Below are 16,743 nucleotides of genomic sequence, written 5' to 3' on the forward strand. Positions count from 1 at the left end.
TGCTGGAAAAAGTGAATAAAAAACCTCTAACAGATACCAGTTTAAAAGAAAGAACAGTGTAGCAGTCACAGTGCCGTGTGGATTAAGAGTTTTTCAAACTTTGACAAAACCAACATTCCTGTGGGGGATGTTTACGTATGTGGATATAAACCAGATCTTCATTTTCTTTCCACAAAGGAAAAAGAGACAGAAACTGCCTAATTTACAACACCCTTAAGAGCTTTTGGGGAGTCGAACTCACTCTTGGAAAAGTGGGAGACTTACTATCTTATCTAGACCATAACTCGAAAGTTGACACTTTAACACCCCTTTTCACCAGCAAACCGACCAGATGGCTACACATGAACTGAGAAGACTCACTTTTAGTCAAATCTTAAAACTATATTAAATGTGTTTGATAACCGTGTACAATTTCTTTCAGGTTTCCAGCTTGATCACAAGACGCATATAGAGACAATTTGTACGATTCTGGCTTAAATATTGACAAAGAACTGATTTTGGTGGAAAATGCCCAACCTGCCTGATGGAACCACATTGCCCCCTAGTGGTCTGCAGTGTTGATTAGTTGAACATTTAAATCCCAGAGGACTCAGTAAAATGGACAATATATGCAACTAGTAACTTCTAACGATGTCCCTTCGGTATCTATTTGGTATTTGTTTGGTGTCCCCATTGTTAACACAGAAAATGAACATTGTATGGCTCACTATTCATATGTCACGATTTCATAGATATTCATCTGAATTTTGGAAGTCATAATTGTCTTTATCATGTGTGTTATTTTGATGTCTTTATATTACAAGTCTATGTTATATCTTTAATCTGCATATCTTAACAAGATGTGGTGTTTTCAGAATCAACGAGACAAATGTTCTATGAGATGGGAGTAATGGAGAAACACAGAGTTCTTTGTCTCATCCAGAAATCCCCCTATAGCACAGATCACCTTACAGAGACATGCACACAGTTCAAGCATGTCATTGGCTGAAAAAGTAGTGTAAGCCCCGCCTCCGAGAGTCAAAACCCGGAACCGCGGAAAACACACGCTCTTGCCTTCTTGCCTCTCTCGTTTCTTGCCTCTTGTTGTTTTCCAGAAGCACGCTCTTGTTTTCAGAGGGAGAACAGGTCAGAGAAGAACAATGGAGAATTGATCAGATGAGTTGCTCAGAGAGATTTGAAGAGCACGGAAAGATGAGAGTATGAGCCGTGGAGAAGACGACGGAGGGGAGGAAGGAGAAGGACGGAGCAGGACCCAAAGAAAGACGAAGAAGACCCGAACAAAGAAACAGATTGAAATACTCTGAAGATGCACGTTTTACGTGTTTTTGTTCGTCCCTCGCCATCCACGTCCTTCTACGTCGCACGTCCTAACCTCCGCTGTTTCACGCCATCATCACCTTTTCCTACCAAGAAAGCCAACTCCAAGCAACCTTTTATTAATCTTCTGTGAACTTAAGTTCACTTCATCAGAGAAAGCAGCAACGGACCCACTGACACTCAAAAGATTCGATCAGCTAACCACAGCCCTCGGCACCATCGTTTCGGTTTCCCGGTGAAAGAAGCAACTGAGAAGTCCGCTAAAGTCAGCAACCACAGCCAGGAAGGCCCAGAGAGCGGAAGAGAAATCCCCTCGGACCCCGCGTGGCCGCTGCCGTGGTCCGAACCGGCTAAGCACAGTAAGACCGACCCGTTTTCACCTTAAAGTGGGTTTGATGGATGTCTCGAGGCTTTCACAGAATGATACATTAATCCGAAATGTCAGTATTTAGCGTCAAATAGTCAGCCAACCCAAACTATTTGAATAAATCCAGTAACTCCCCATTCCCATATTTTATTTTATATTCACTAAGTGTTTTTATATACTAATCACCCATATTCCATGCATCTCCTGTTTGTTTAAAGGTTCATGTCTAAGATCATATCATTGTAATAAACAGTTCATATATCTATATATATGTTATAATCACAGATTGTGTCGTATGCTTTCTTTACGTAATGTCTGTCCAACCAAACGAGAACTTCACGAAAGTAGCGAGATATGAGACTGAATATTAATTGAATATTAATTATTAATTAATTTAACACCAGGATCGTAAGATTTCAAACAGTTTTCCTACCTGACTGTGACTTGAATTAAGTTAAAACCTAGGTGGGTGGTGCCCTGAATTCGAGGTAAGGTTTATTTGAGACTGTAAGAACATCTCATAAATCCTTATATTTAATAGGTATATAAATACCCGGTAACGCTACATATTTTTGGTGCGCCGTGCGAGGCGTTTTACGGTAGACTGACTTACGTGAAGGAAAGCATAAACATGATATTGGCTGGTTCATTATCTGTGTGTGAGCAATGCAAGCAGTGGCTGTGTCTGTCTTTATAAACTTAGAATGACTAAAAGCACTTTATCAGAGTAATCGTGGACGCATGATAACTCTCCAAATCCGTGGGTGCGCAATATTAATTGCACACCGCAGAAGAGCAGCCAGCAGCCCAGTTGTCCCGCTGTCTCCTCCCAGAATAAAGATTGCATGCACAGCGCAAGAACGCTGAATTTAAAGGCCTGGCCGTAGTTGCGAGTTTCCAACACGGTTGATTTGATTTTTATGAGTATCACAAATTCAGCCGCGAGTCCCGGCGAATTTAGTCAACTCAGAGCCTCCTCAAACACAGGAGTTTTGATCCGCTGTAATCTTGCAGCCGGACATAAAAAAAAAAGCATCAAGGTGCTATATTGAAACCCCATGAAGTGGGGGAGCGAGTTTAAACGTTGTTTAACGGAGCGTTGTGACGCCTAAAATAAAGTAATACAGATTACTTATTGAAAGTTAAAGCTGCTGAGCTTAACTGAATGAGTCAGAGCCGTCGCTCCTGATAAAATAAATGAATAAAATAAATAAATAAAATACACACGGTCACAAAACGTGATCGCATGAATGACTTAAACAGTCAATTGTTTTTGTATTATTAAATAAACGACCGGAACGCCGTGTCTGTTGAACCCAGTTGAAAGAAAAACTGAGGGTGTGTTTATTTTTAAAATGCTTACAAGCCCTAACTAAAATAATATACGGCAGTAGTGGACAGACCAATTTTGCTGCAGAAAAATTGAGTTGGTGACTCTATTTGTTGTTATTATCAAAGTTGGTGACTTTTAGAAGCATTCTGAACTGAGGCCGCCGTGTCTCAAGCATTGTGAGTTTCGCAAAGCTGTGTTTAAAAGTTTGTGAGCAAACTACAACATCGCTTGTGCACTGTCTGTGAGAGAAGTTAACCCTCTCATTCCCCAGGGGAAATGAGGCGAATTCACTGAATCCTTGAAGGACTATTGGTGGGCGGTGCTAGAAATCGTCACCAGTGACGTCAACTCCTCACTCCCTTCTCTCAAACCCGCCCACTTGAAGCTTTTTGACATGTGAGCTGCTCAGGATCACATTAAATAGGATCACAAAGAAAGCTGATCATTTTGCTTGGTACTAACGAATACCAGCTTTATTTGAATATTCTTTAATGCATTTGAATTAATTGTTTGACACAAACAATACCAACTTTGTTATTTGGAAACATTAATTGAAGCTAATTTATCTCAAATGTGTCTTTCACCAAATCAGATTACCTTAACAGGAACTGATTATAAGACACTAAGGCTTAAAGAAAACAACAGCCCAGAGCTTGTATGTTCCCTTTTGTGTTAGCATTAATGTTTTCCCTCTTTTTACCATAACGGTTAATGATAAGCTTCTAAATTAAATGCATTTCTTCCAGTTTTGAGTAAAATAACACAGTCGTGTTTATTTTAACATCCTTCCTTATTTGTTTCTCAAGTAAACAAATTCAAAAGGAAGAAATTAATTTCAGGAGAACAATCCTTATTCCCAACTACCTTCATATTAACCCAACTATTTTCCCTTGTTCCAAACTCAAACTTATTTTCAGAAAGAACCCTTTCTGAGTCAAGTGAAAAACAAGATGATGGACTTAACAAAAAAGTTGATACTGGGTTATGCCTTAAAGAAAAGATGCATTAAAACACCTGAAACAGAGCGAATCAGTTTAAAGCCATCGGCTGAGACAAAAGCTAAAAGGCCCAAAGAAGAATCTCTGACCAAAATGTTAAGTAGTCTAGCTGTGGTGTTCGTTAAACATGCACACCAAGTGATGGAACAAGCCGCTGACAAACTTAAAACTCGGTCACAGAAAAAGCCACAGTTTCAGGAGGAAACCAAATTCCTCCAACACCAACTTAAAGCCACTGAGAGGGCATCCTGCCAAGCTAATGCCCAAGTAACAGAGTTAACAACACAGGTTGAAAACTCAAACCAACAAATTATTCAACTCAATGAAAACAACAAAAAGCTTGAACAGCTACTTCAAAACTGCCAACAAGAATTGATTTCAACCCAAGTCCAACTGAAGAAGGTGGACCAAGCACAAAAACAGTCCCAGCAATCTCTACACGTGGTTCTGCAGAAAGTGCAGGATTTAACAGCCAAAGTGCCAACTGATGACAAGCATCTTAATGTTGAGCAGGAACAAATGCAGCTGTTGACAGAACAGCTAAGCAAAGCTAAGGATGAGCAAAACGCCGCTCATCCACAGCAGGAACACCTATCAGATAAACCAGAAGGTGTTGAGATAGACCTACGTCAGTCTTTGGAGACGGGACATGAACAGGAAACACATGGTTTCCCCCAGGAAGACAGAGGGAACCCTTTTCCTGAAGTGAAAACAGCCTACAAGAGCTCAATTATTTCACCCCCGTCTTCAACCACAACAAATTCTTTCAGATCTGAAAAGATCGTTTATGATCCAGGTAAACCGGATCAATCATTTCCCACTCTAAAACCCCAAGTTCCACAAGCTCCTTCTGACGAAGAGCTTGACAAAATTGCTCGCCATGTGCCCAGATTCGAGCCGACTCTTGGGACGCCACATGACACCCGAGCATATTTGGACGACATTGATTTCTTCCTGCGAAGGTTTCCAAACGCATCAGTTAACGACAAATTCTACTTGATTAAGGTTACATCTAGCCGCGAAGTCAGTAGATTCATTGAAAGTCAACCCGATTACATCCGGAACGACTATACACTCCTCTGCCAAACACTCGAACGCGAGTTTTCAGACGAGCTGACCCCATCTGGCTTAACCGCTGCCATGATGGTTAAACAGGGACGGAATGAGCTGCCTCAGCAGTATTATTACCGCCTCCTCAAAGCTTATTTTGGTTTCAGCAACAAGGTAGGAATGGAAGAAGACATGAGTTTCAAAACTCTTTTCCTTCAAAACCTCCATCCAACTACCAGCTATCACTTAGGAGTTATAGCTAACCCTCACACTGCTACCATTCAGCAGCTACGTGAATGGGCCAGTCTAGGTTTCCAAAAACATAGACAAGCTAAACAGCCAGAACCAATCACCACACAGACCCAGAACCCTGGTTCTTGGTCCCCAGAGTTAGAAGTGGGACAAAGTGGCAGACCTCCAGCAGAGGTCCCCCACTGGCCACATTCTCAACGGCCTAAGAAAGGCTCCAAACACAACTATTCCAAATCCTCATGGCCCAGCCATGAACCAACTCACTGCCACAGTGAAAACCACAGTGTTCATTCAAACCCGCAAAAAGACATGTCTTTTCAAAATCGACATGACCAGCAATCTGTTCAAAACCGCAACCGCAATAATAGACTTCGGTCTCGCTATAAACCATCACACACTGCATGGCCACAACCATCACCAGATCAGAAAACAACTGAGATGAGCAGAGTCATCGACAAGGACCACATCAAATCTCAGCAATGGTCTAGTGAAATAAGTGCCATCAGTCAAGATGATATTGATAGCCTGAAAAGTCTGCTACTAAAAGAAAAGAAAAAGTTCAGAACCCAACCGTGCTAACAGAGACTTAGAAATGCTAGCCTGTTCCTGGAGGTAGGACCATACACTCCAACAAACATTCTAGTAACCCCGAATACCAAACCTTTAACCATAGCTAACTCTTAAAGGAAGCAAAGAAGCTTACCCTCAAAATATCACTTACCTAATCACGATAAAACTACTCCGTAGTATCATGATGCCTCAAGATTGAATCCAGGACACCTCAGTGTTCAAAACTTCAATTTTCAAGTCTATCATCATCTGGTGACACACTCAACTTACCTTATTTCACCCATGTGACATCTACAAATGGGGGAAACTGGTCTATAACTGAATTAAAAGCAAAATTAGCAGTGAAATACTGACAACAGCTTTCACCATGGATCCTTTAGTTAGAATATCACTCGTTACTGCTGTACAGTGAAGCCCTGTCCAGGACCGCCGCCGCGACAAATATGTTACACATTACTGATCGTATAAGTCCTGCGAATATGCTCACACTCAGGTAGTAAACGTTCTCATTTCCTAACTATTAAGAAATACCATTCCTAGATCATGACTCTAACAATGAGTAAAATTCTCCCCTAACATTGATCTTTTTCCAAAAGAAATCGGCATGCTTTTTACTAGGATTTTCCATTTGAAATTATATAGGCTTAGAAACCTTTACTTATGAACATTATCTTTAGCTATTAGACATTTACTACGTAGGTTAAGTAAGCTTAACAAAATTACGTTTATAGCCATTGTTGTGTCAGAATTGTATTAGGCTGTCTCGAGACACCCACCATAACCCTCTTGAGAGTCCTAGCAACCACCAGACTCGGACACACTGGACTTCTTCACCTGCGATTCGGATCAGCCACGAGTTCAGATCCGATTCGAATGGGGGAATGTAGCAGTCACAGTGCCGTGTGGATTAAGAGTTTTTCAAACTTTGACAAAACCAACATTCCTGTGGGGGATGTTTACGTATGTGGATATAAACCAGATCTTCATTTTCTTTCCACAAAGGAAAAAGAGACAGAAACTGCCTAATTTACAACACCCTTAAGAGCTTTTGGGGAGTCGAACTCACTCTTGGAAAAGTGGGAGACTTACTATCTTATCTAGACCATAACTCGAAAGTTGACACTTTAACACCCCTTTTCACCAGCAAACCGACCAGATGGCTACACATGAACTGAGAAGACTCACTTTTAGTCAAATCTTAAAACTATATTAAATGTGTTTGATAACCGTATACAATTTCTTTCAGGTTTCCAGCTTGATCACAAGACGCATATAGAGACAATTTGTACGATTCTGGCTTAAATATTGACAAAGAACTGATTTTGGTGGAAAATGCCCAACCTGCCTGATGGAACCACATTGCCCCCTAGTGGTCTGCAGTGTTGATTAGTTGAACATTTAAATCCCAGAGGACTCAGTAAAATGGACAATATATGCAACTAGTAACTTCTAACGATGTCCCTTCGGTATCTATTTGGTATTTGTTTAGTGTCCCCATTGTTAACACAGAAAATGAACATTGTATGGCTCACTATTCATGTCACGATTTCATAGATATTCATCTGAATTTTGGAAGTCATAATTGTCTTTATCATGTGTGTTATTTTGATGTCTTTATATTACAAGTCTATGTTATATCTTTAATCTGCATATCTTAACAAGATGTGGTGTTTTCAGAATCAACGAGACAAATGTTCTATGAGATGGGAGTAATGGAGAAACACATAGTTCTTTGTCTCATCCAGAAATCCCCCTATAGCACAGATCACCTTACAGAGACATGCACACAGTTCAAGCATGTCATTGGCTGAAAAAGTAGTGTAAGCCCCGCCTCCGAGAGTCAAAACCCGGAACCGCGGAAAACACACGCTCTTGCCTTCTTGCCTCTCTCGTTTCTTGCCTCTTGTTGTTTTCCAGAAGCACGCTCTTGTTTTCAGAGGGAGAACAGGTCAGAGAAGAACAATGGAGAATTGATCAGATGAGTTGCTCAGAGAGATTTGAAGAGCACGGAAAGATGAGAGTATGAGCCGTGGAGAAGACGACGGAGGGGAGGAAGGAGAAGGACGGAGCAGGACCCAAAGAAAGACGAAGAAGACCCGAACAAAGAAACAGATTGAAATACTCTGAAGATGCACGTTTTACGTGTTTTTGTTCGTCCCTCGCCATCCACGTCCTTCTACGTCGCACGTCCTAACCTCCGCTGTTTCACGCCATCATCACCTTTTCTTACCAAGAAAGCCAACTCCAAGCAACCTTTTATTAATCTTCTGTGAACTTAAGTTCACTTCATCAGAGAAGCAACGGACCCACTGACACTCAAAAGATTCGATCAGCTAACCACAGTCCTCGGCACCATCGTTTCGGTTTCCCGGTGAAAGAAGCAACTGAGAAGTCCGCTAAAGTCAGCAACCACAGCCAGGAAGGCCCAGAGAGCGGAAGAGAAATCCCCTCGGACCCCGCGTGGCCGCTGCCGTGGTCCGAACCGGCTAAGCACAGTAAGACCGACCCGTTTTCACCTTAAAGTGGGTTTGATGGATGTCTCGAGGCTTTCACAGAATGATACATTAATCCGAAATGTCAGTATTTAGCGTCAAATAGTCAGCCAACCCAAACTATTTGAATAAATCCAGTAACTCCCCATTCCCATATTTTATTTTATATTCACTAAGTGTTTTTATATACTAATCACCCATATTCCATGCATCTCCTGTTTGTTTAAAGGTTCATGTCTAAGATCATATCATTGTAATAAACAGCTCATATATCTATATATATATGTTATAATCACAGATTGTGTCGTATGCTTTCTTTACGTAATGTCTGTCCAACCAAACGAGAACTTCACGAAAGTAGCGAGATATGAGACTGAATATTAATTGAATATTAATTATTAATTAATTTAACACCAGGATCGTAAGATTTCAAACAGTTTTCCTACCTGACTGTGACTTGAATTAAGTTAAAACCTAGGTGGGTGGTGCCCTGAATTCGAGGTAAGGTTTATTTGAGACTGTAAGAACATCTCATAAATCCTTATATTTAATAGGTATATAAATACCCGGTAACGCTACAACAGTAAGAGGTTTCAGTAACCGCTGTTTATTTAAAGTGGTCATGGCATTAAGGGAGGTAGGTGACGGGTAAGTGGTGCCCAAGCGTTGCAACAACTCACGAGACTTGTGGCAAGCAATTCAACATGGCGAGCTACTAAACAAACATTTCAATGTTGGTAAAATCCTGCCAACCTTCTTCAAATTGTTTAAAGGTCTACCCCAAACACTGGAGCAAAACAAAGATTTGGATTCCCTGAAGAAGTACATTGACAATTGTTACAAGAGGATCGTCACGGGTAAATCCCATGTAGCCTCAACTGCAGCGGTATACAAAGCTTCATCCTCCAAAAGATGCCGAAACCAGGAGTCACCTGGGGCTATTTCTCCCCCGGGGAAAGACCAAGCGGATATTCTCCTGTCCATCGACAACCGATTGTCCAGCTATGATGCTCGTTTGTCCCTCCTGGAACTGCTCCATAAAGAGTTTCAGGCTATGCAGGAGTCCCAGGAGTTCAGCCACAAACAAGTCCAAGCGCTAGCTACTGAAAACGCTGCCTTGAAGGAGTCGGTGAAATCCCTTACTGAGGGAATGACCCATCTCCGAGAGGAAAACAAACACATCAAAGAGACGGTGATTCATCTCCAGGCCTGCAGCATGAGGAACAATATCTTGTTTTTTCAGGTATCCCGGAGAAGACTGAGGAAGATCCCGAAACAACCATAAAAAACTTCATCCAGACTCACCTTAAACTTCCGGAGGACACAAACAGCACCTTTCACCGAGTTCACCACCAGGGAGACCATCCCACATGATCGTGGCCGACATGATTGAACATTTTATACATAAGGAGCAAATAAAACGCCACAAAGACGATGACCAATTCCTGAGAGAGATCCTGGAGCAACACAAGGTTCTGCTCCCGACACAAAGGAAGTTCATGGAGGGAGGCTCACCTGCAGTCACTCCGTGGACAAGCTCCATGTCAACGTCAGCGCGACCGCCATCTGAACACCAATCCATGGCTTTTCTAAACTCAGGTGATGCTGTCAATTACTTCTGTTTTCTCACTCTTGGTGATGAATAAATGCACTTAATTCACCAACAACAAAAAAAAACTGTTGAGCAAAAATAGTAACTCCATGCCCGTCTCGGAATGTATGTTTTTTTAATGGGTTTATACATCTTCTTTTCTTTCGTTTATTCTGTGCTTTTTTTCTCTTTCCTTTCAATTTACCCCAACGAGCTGCATCTTTGCATCCTTTCAGGATATCAATATAAAGATACACAGCACTTGTAAACACTTGCATGGCATACACACAGAAACTGCACTAATCTGACCATGAGCACACTAAGGTTCGTTACATGGAATGTGTGTGGAGCTGGTTCCACGGAGAAGAGATTAAAAATTATAATAAAAAATAAATAAAAAAGACTCGTTTATCACAGGCAGCTATAGATGTTCTCACCACAGCACAGTTTTCTCATGTGTATTCAGCCATTCTAATTAACAGGAAAGTACATTTTACTGAAAACAGCACAATTATAGACCCTGCAGGTAAATTTATAATAGTTAATTTATCTATTCAAGATATGAAGTTTTGCATTGCTAATATATATAGTCCAAATGTTGACTACCCATCTTTTTTCGCTTCTCTCTCTGATCACATGGACAACACTGTTATCATAGGAGGGGACTTCAGCCTGGTATTGGACTCTGGAATGGACAGGCTCAGTACCACAGGTAGTCTAAGGAACTGGAAGTCCACAAATATTGTCGAACGATATATGAATGATTTTGGTCTTTGTGATGCTTGGCGCTCCCACCACCCCCCTCTCAGACAATGCACCTTTTTCTCACCAGAACACCACTCATATTCCAAGTTAGATGATTTCCTAGTTAGCAGCTGTCTTAAACGTAATAACCCAGAAACAGAAATCCATCCCATCACTATCAGTGATCGTGCACCAGTTTTTACCATTCTGGTGTATAAGAATACCACACCACCATCTACAAATTGGAGATTTAATACACCATTACTTAAAGATCCTGATTTTATTCATTTCTTTAAAAAAGACTTACCAGGAATATCGGCAAGTGTTCTTTGGGAAACAAAAAAGTAAGAATTCAAAAGCGTAGGATTAGAAATTAAAATATTAGAAGATGCTTACAGTTAAAAACAAGCAAAGAAAAAACAACTGTAGCCTCTGTTAAGGCCGCATCAGGAAATGTCACTGATGATCCTAATGCAATCCAACTCAATTTTCTTGGACTTTTCTGGGAAAAAATATACTCCTCACAAACTGACCTATTAGATAACAACATTTACCAGTTTCTTAGTAACATTAGCCTACCAAATTTGCATCACAAACAGGATATGGCTTTGGATTCACCTCTCTGAATAGAGCACTCCATTAAGCCCTCCATCATATTCCTTGAAATAAAGCCCCAGGTCCAGACGGTTTTCCAGCAGAATTCTACAAAGAATTTGTGTCCATTGGCTCCAACATTTTATAGAATGATATTGCAAATTAAGAAGAATAATGTACAACCTCCGACTTGAACTCCGCGAACATCATCCTACTTTGAAGCCAGGCAAAGTCCCCACACTCCCATCCACCTACTGCCCAATATCCTTACTAAACGTAGACCTAAAAATAATCCCTAAAGCCTTTGCTAGAAGATTAGAAAAAATAACCGCCTTCATTATACATCCTGACCAAACAGGTTTTATGAAGGGTAGACATTATTCCACTAACACACACAGACTAATTAACTTCATAGACTACTCCACTATCAACAATATCAGTGTAGAGATAGAGAGGGCATAGAGATATGCAGGCATAGAGGGTAAAGACCGAGCAGTCCCCTGCTTCCGAGCAGCAAACACCGTAACAGGCGCGGCTGTCGGCAGGCGGCAGCAGGCAGTGATACGAAGGGAGAGAAAATAGCACCAAGCGATTGTGAGATCTGACTTTTTCCTGGAGAACCATTTTATGATGCAAATGTATTACTCTTTTGAACGCATATTGTTCTGAGAAGCAAAACGCTTTATTTTTTAAACCCCAGCCAACTAGCCGGACTACCTTCATCAACACCAAAACGAGGCTGGAACTCTGCTCACAGGGCGCAGCAGGGGGTAAGAAGATGTTCATGCACGATATTGCTAGTATGGGATGTCATACAGCTTCATGTCAAAAGAGGCGAACTATCCCTTTAAGTTGTATTTTTTCAGGTTTATGTTTTGGTCTAAGCTTTCAATGAATATGTAGTTTCTATTTGAATGAGTCGTTTTCGGACGTTTTCTTGTGTAGAACAGAGGTCAATTCAAGAGAGAACTACAGAGTAGCGCATTGAGAATGATTAAGATTAATTATAACATTTATACTTCTGTCGAAGGTGGTGCCCCTTTTATCGAGGTATTTCTTTGATTTTCCTTCATTTTATAGCAAGTACGCTACAAGTCCTGTGCTCGGAGAAGTAGTGGTGGATCACTCATTCCTTACACAAGAATTCCACCATAAAAGGAAATTCTGCCTCTCACTCACTGTGATGTGTGTGAAAAGGGAATAGATTGGGTGCGTCAAGTTTGAAGCTACTATATAAAACAAGTTCCTCCTGCGTAAAAATACTAAAACTCAAGTATAGTTTTTTTTCCTTCTTTTAAAACTTGAATAATTTGTCATCTTAACCCCAAAGATAAGCCAGAAAACGTGCTAAAGCATGCCATGGGACCTTTAGACACAAGAATTAAGATCTTAATTAAGACTAAAATTAAGAGATATTTCTTCCTTCTTCTTCCCAGCTATTACCAAGAGGGTCCAAGACGCTTAATTTTAGTTCAATCTACACAAAGTTACGGAGAGAACAACCACACCACATGATTGAGCCCGTTTAACAGATTTTCAGTTCAGTTTTTAACCAGCTATATGAGGACAACCGTGCTTCCCCATGTAATGATTCTATGTTACTTAATTAAACTTATCCAAAAGGTAAATGGGATATAATAGTCTGTGGATTATCAGTCATTGAAGAGTTTAGGTAAGCTTGACAAAGACAGGCCAACAGACAAGAGAACATGCACAAAAACATGGAGCTTGGGCTTGGTTTTGTTTTAGAAGGAAAGGACTGAAGGAAAAGCAGAAACAAAGCCAGTTAAGGAGAAGAAGGTGACAGTTAAAAACGATGACAAATCGCTCTGTGCAGTAAACATATCTACATTATTACCCATCCATCCATCCATTATCTTCCGCTTGTCCGGGGGTCGGGTCGCGGGGGCAGCAGCTTGAGCAGAGAGACCCAGACGTCCCTGTCCCCGGCCACTTCCTCCAGCTCTTCTGGGGGGACCCCGAAGCGTTCCCAGGCCAGCTGAGAAACATAGTCTCTCCAACGTGTCCTGGGTCTTCCCCGGGGTCTCCTCCCAGTGGGACGGGCCCGGAACACCTCACCAGGGAGGCGTCCAGGAGGCATCCTAACCAGATGCCCGAGCCACCTCATCTGACTCCTCTGGATGCGGAGGAGCAGCGGTTCTACTCTGAGCCTCTCCCGGATGACCGAGCTTCTCACCCTATCTCTAAGGGAGAGCCCAGACACCCTGCGGAGGAAACTCATTTCGGCCGCTTGTATTCGCGATCTCGTTCTTTCGGTCACTACCCACAGCTCGTGACCATAGGTGAGGATAGGAACATAGATTGACCGGTAAATCGAGAGCTTCGCCTTCTGGCTCAGCTCCTTCTTCACCACGACGGGCTGGTGCAGAGCCCGCATCACTGCAGACGCCGCACCGATCCGTCTGTCAATCTCCTGCTCCATTCGTCCCTCACTCGTGAACATGACCCCGAGATACTTGAACTCCTCCACTTGGGGAAGGATCTCATTCCCGACCCGGAGAGAGCATTCCACCCTTTTCCGGCTGAGGACCATGGTCTCAGATTTGGAGGTGCTGATTCTCATCCCAGCCGCTTCACACTCGGCTGCGAACCGCTCCAGTGAGAGCTGAAGGTCACGGTCCAATGACGCTAACAGAACCACATCGTCCGCAAAAAGCAGAGACCCGATTCTGAGGTCGCCAAACCGGACCCCCTCGACGCCCTGGCTGTGCCTAGAAATTCTGTCCATAAAAATTATGAACAGAATCGGTGACAAAGGGCAGCCCTGACGGAGTCCAACCCTCACAGGAAACATGTCTGACTTACTGCCGGCAATGCGGACCAAACTCTGACACCGGTCATACAGAGACCAAACAGCCCATATCAAGGAATCCGGCACTCCATTCTCCCGGAGCACCCCCCACAAGAGTCCCCGAGGGACACGGTCGAACGCCTTCTCCAAGTCCACAAAACACATGTAGACCGGTTGGGCGAACTCCCATGCTCCCTCCAGGATCCTGCTGAGGGTATAGAGCTGGTCCACTGTTCCACGGCCAGGACGAAAACCACACTGCACCTCCTGAATCCGAGATTCGACTATCCGGCGGATCCTCCTCTCCAGTACCCCCGAAAAGACCTTACCAGGGAGGCTGAGGAGTGTGATCCCCCTATAGTTGGAACACACCCTCCGGTCCCCCTTTTTAAAGAGGGGGACCACCACCCCGATCTGCCAGTCCAGAGGCACTGCCCCCGATGTCCAAACGATGCTGCAGAGGCGTGTCAACCAAGACAGCCCTACAACATCCAGAGCCTTGAGGAACTCAGGACAGACCTCATCCACCCCCGGGGCCTTGCCACCGAGGAGTTTTTTAACCACCTCGGCAACCTCAGCCCCAGAAATGGGAGGCCCCACGTCCGAGCTCCCCAACTCTGCTTCCTCATCGGAAGGCGTGTCGGTAGGATTGAGGAGGCACTCGAAGTATTCTCCCCACCGACTCACGACGTCCCTAGTTGAAGTCAGCAGAGCCCCGCCCTCACCATACATGGTGTTGACGGTGCACCGCTCTCTCCCTCTGAGCCGCCGGATGGTGGACCAGAAACTCCTCGAGGCCGTCCGGAAATCATTCCCTATGGCCTTCCCGAACTCCTCCCAAGCCCGAGTTTTTGCCTCAGCAACCGCCGAGGCCGCGTTCCGCTTGGCCTGTCGGTACCCATCAGCTCTTCCAGAGTCCCACTGGCCAAAAAGGCCCGATAGGACTCCTTCAGCTTGACGGCTTCCCTCACTACTGGTGTCCACCAGCGGGTTCGGGGGTTGCCGCCACGACAGGCACCGACCACCTTATGGCCACAGCTCCGGTCGGCCGGCTCAACAATGGATTCATTACTACCATTATTAATTAATTTATGTGCAGACTTGCAAAATCCTGGAGAAAAAGCCATAAAACTTAAAAACCTGAAAAAAAATGCACAGATTGACAAACACAATTATTGAAATAATAATTGCTGCTTTCTCATTGAAAAAAGTTTTTATAATTGAGTTCCTCTGATTCACAACAACAGGCACCTGTTAATATTCATTCAAATATTCATCCTCAGTAACCCTGGTTTATATAGAGAAATATGTCCTAGTACGTTCTACATGCAGGTTAAGCAAACTACTTTGTCATGAAACATGGAAATGAAGATTTGTATCCCATCTGTTATCTATTTCAGTCATACCAACATACAGACACTCACACTGTTTCTTTTCTAATGTTTAAAGCTGCAGTCGGCAGGTTTTCAAAATTACGAGTCTAAAGTCGGAAAATTCGAACTGATACAACTTTCAGGTCCCTCCCCCAACCTCTAACAAGCTCCGATTCGCCCCCCAAACCCCTCCCCCTCTGTGGACGAGGTTGTGCACATGAGTTCACACCAGTGTGAGCGCACACAAGCTGGGGCTTCCTCCACCCTAACTTGATTGGTTAAAAACAGCCGGGAGCGCTCGGTTTTTGCAAGCATGATTACAGGCTTCAGAGGGAGCTACAGATTTCGTTATTTTTCCTAAACAGCCTATTTAAAGGCCTACAGAAAGGTGATTTTTTGCACAAAACTGAAATAGCAGATCGATTCCTTATATACCATGGAATTTTTTTATGATTTTAAAATAATTTTAGGCCCCTGGATAGTCCTGATTAGGCCCAATAAACTATCACCACATTTGACTCGAATTTGGCAAACTGGAACGACAGGTGCGTGACGTCACGAGTGCCAGCTGCTGGAACAATCACCAGTAGTTCTAGTAGCGAAGCCAGCAGTTTGCCAGACCTGGACAGCTTCTTCACGGCAAATTTCGTTGTGTGCCGCGGGACGTCGCTTGGAAATATAAAACGTTGGGTTCAGTGCAGTTTTTATTGCGAGTAGATGTACGAAGTGTGTGTGTTGTCCTCAGCACCAGCAGCTCACACCACCGGGGACAGAGGAAGCAGAGAGACCCGCGGTCGGACAGGAATCCACCTGGCGGAGAGCAAACACACTCTCCGCCAGGTGGAGAGTGGAAATCAGCCGGCAGAGCGATCATGTCCACTTCGGGGCTGATGATCGCTCTGCCGGCTGATTTCAGGGCAACCATCCCGCGGTGTGTCCGCAGTCCGCCAGGTGGATTCCTCCTGAGTGTCCGCACCACAGGGAGCTCAACACGGCGGGATGGCTCCGGCTGATTTCACCAGAGAGGAGGCAAGCGGACAGGGAGACACAGACACAAGTTCCGACCGCAGGTCTCTCTGCTTCCTCTGTCCCCGCAACATTTGAAACTTTTCAGGTGAGAAAGTAGTCGTTTAGATCCCCAACGTGTTGAAAACCTGACAAAATACCGGCTGTTTACTATTTTGTTCCGACGAATTCGGCGCTGCTAAAGCTAGCCGCAGTGAGCAACGCACTTCCGGTTATTTTGACAA

General features: G+C 43.5%; 1 protein-coding gene across 1 annotated transcript in view; it reads right to left on the minus strand.

Moving 5' to 3' along the window:
- Positions 1 to 16,743, minus strand: part of tcea2 (transcription elongation factor A (SII), 2) — a 70,700-nt gene that overhangs the window by 42,362 nt on the left and 11,595 nt on the right. The window lies entirely within an intron of this gene.

This window comes from Odontesthes bonariensis, chromosome 10, assembly GCF_027942865.1.
Source record: "Odontesthes bonariensis isolate fOdoBon6 chromosome 10, fOdoBon6.hap1, whole genome shotgun sequence".
NCBI classification, from domain to species: Eukaryota; Metazoa; Chordata; class Actinopteri; order Atheriniformes; family Atherinopsidae; genus Odontesthes; species Odontesthes bonariensis.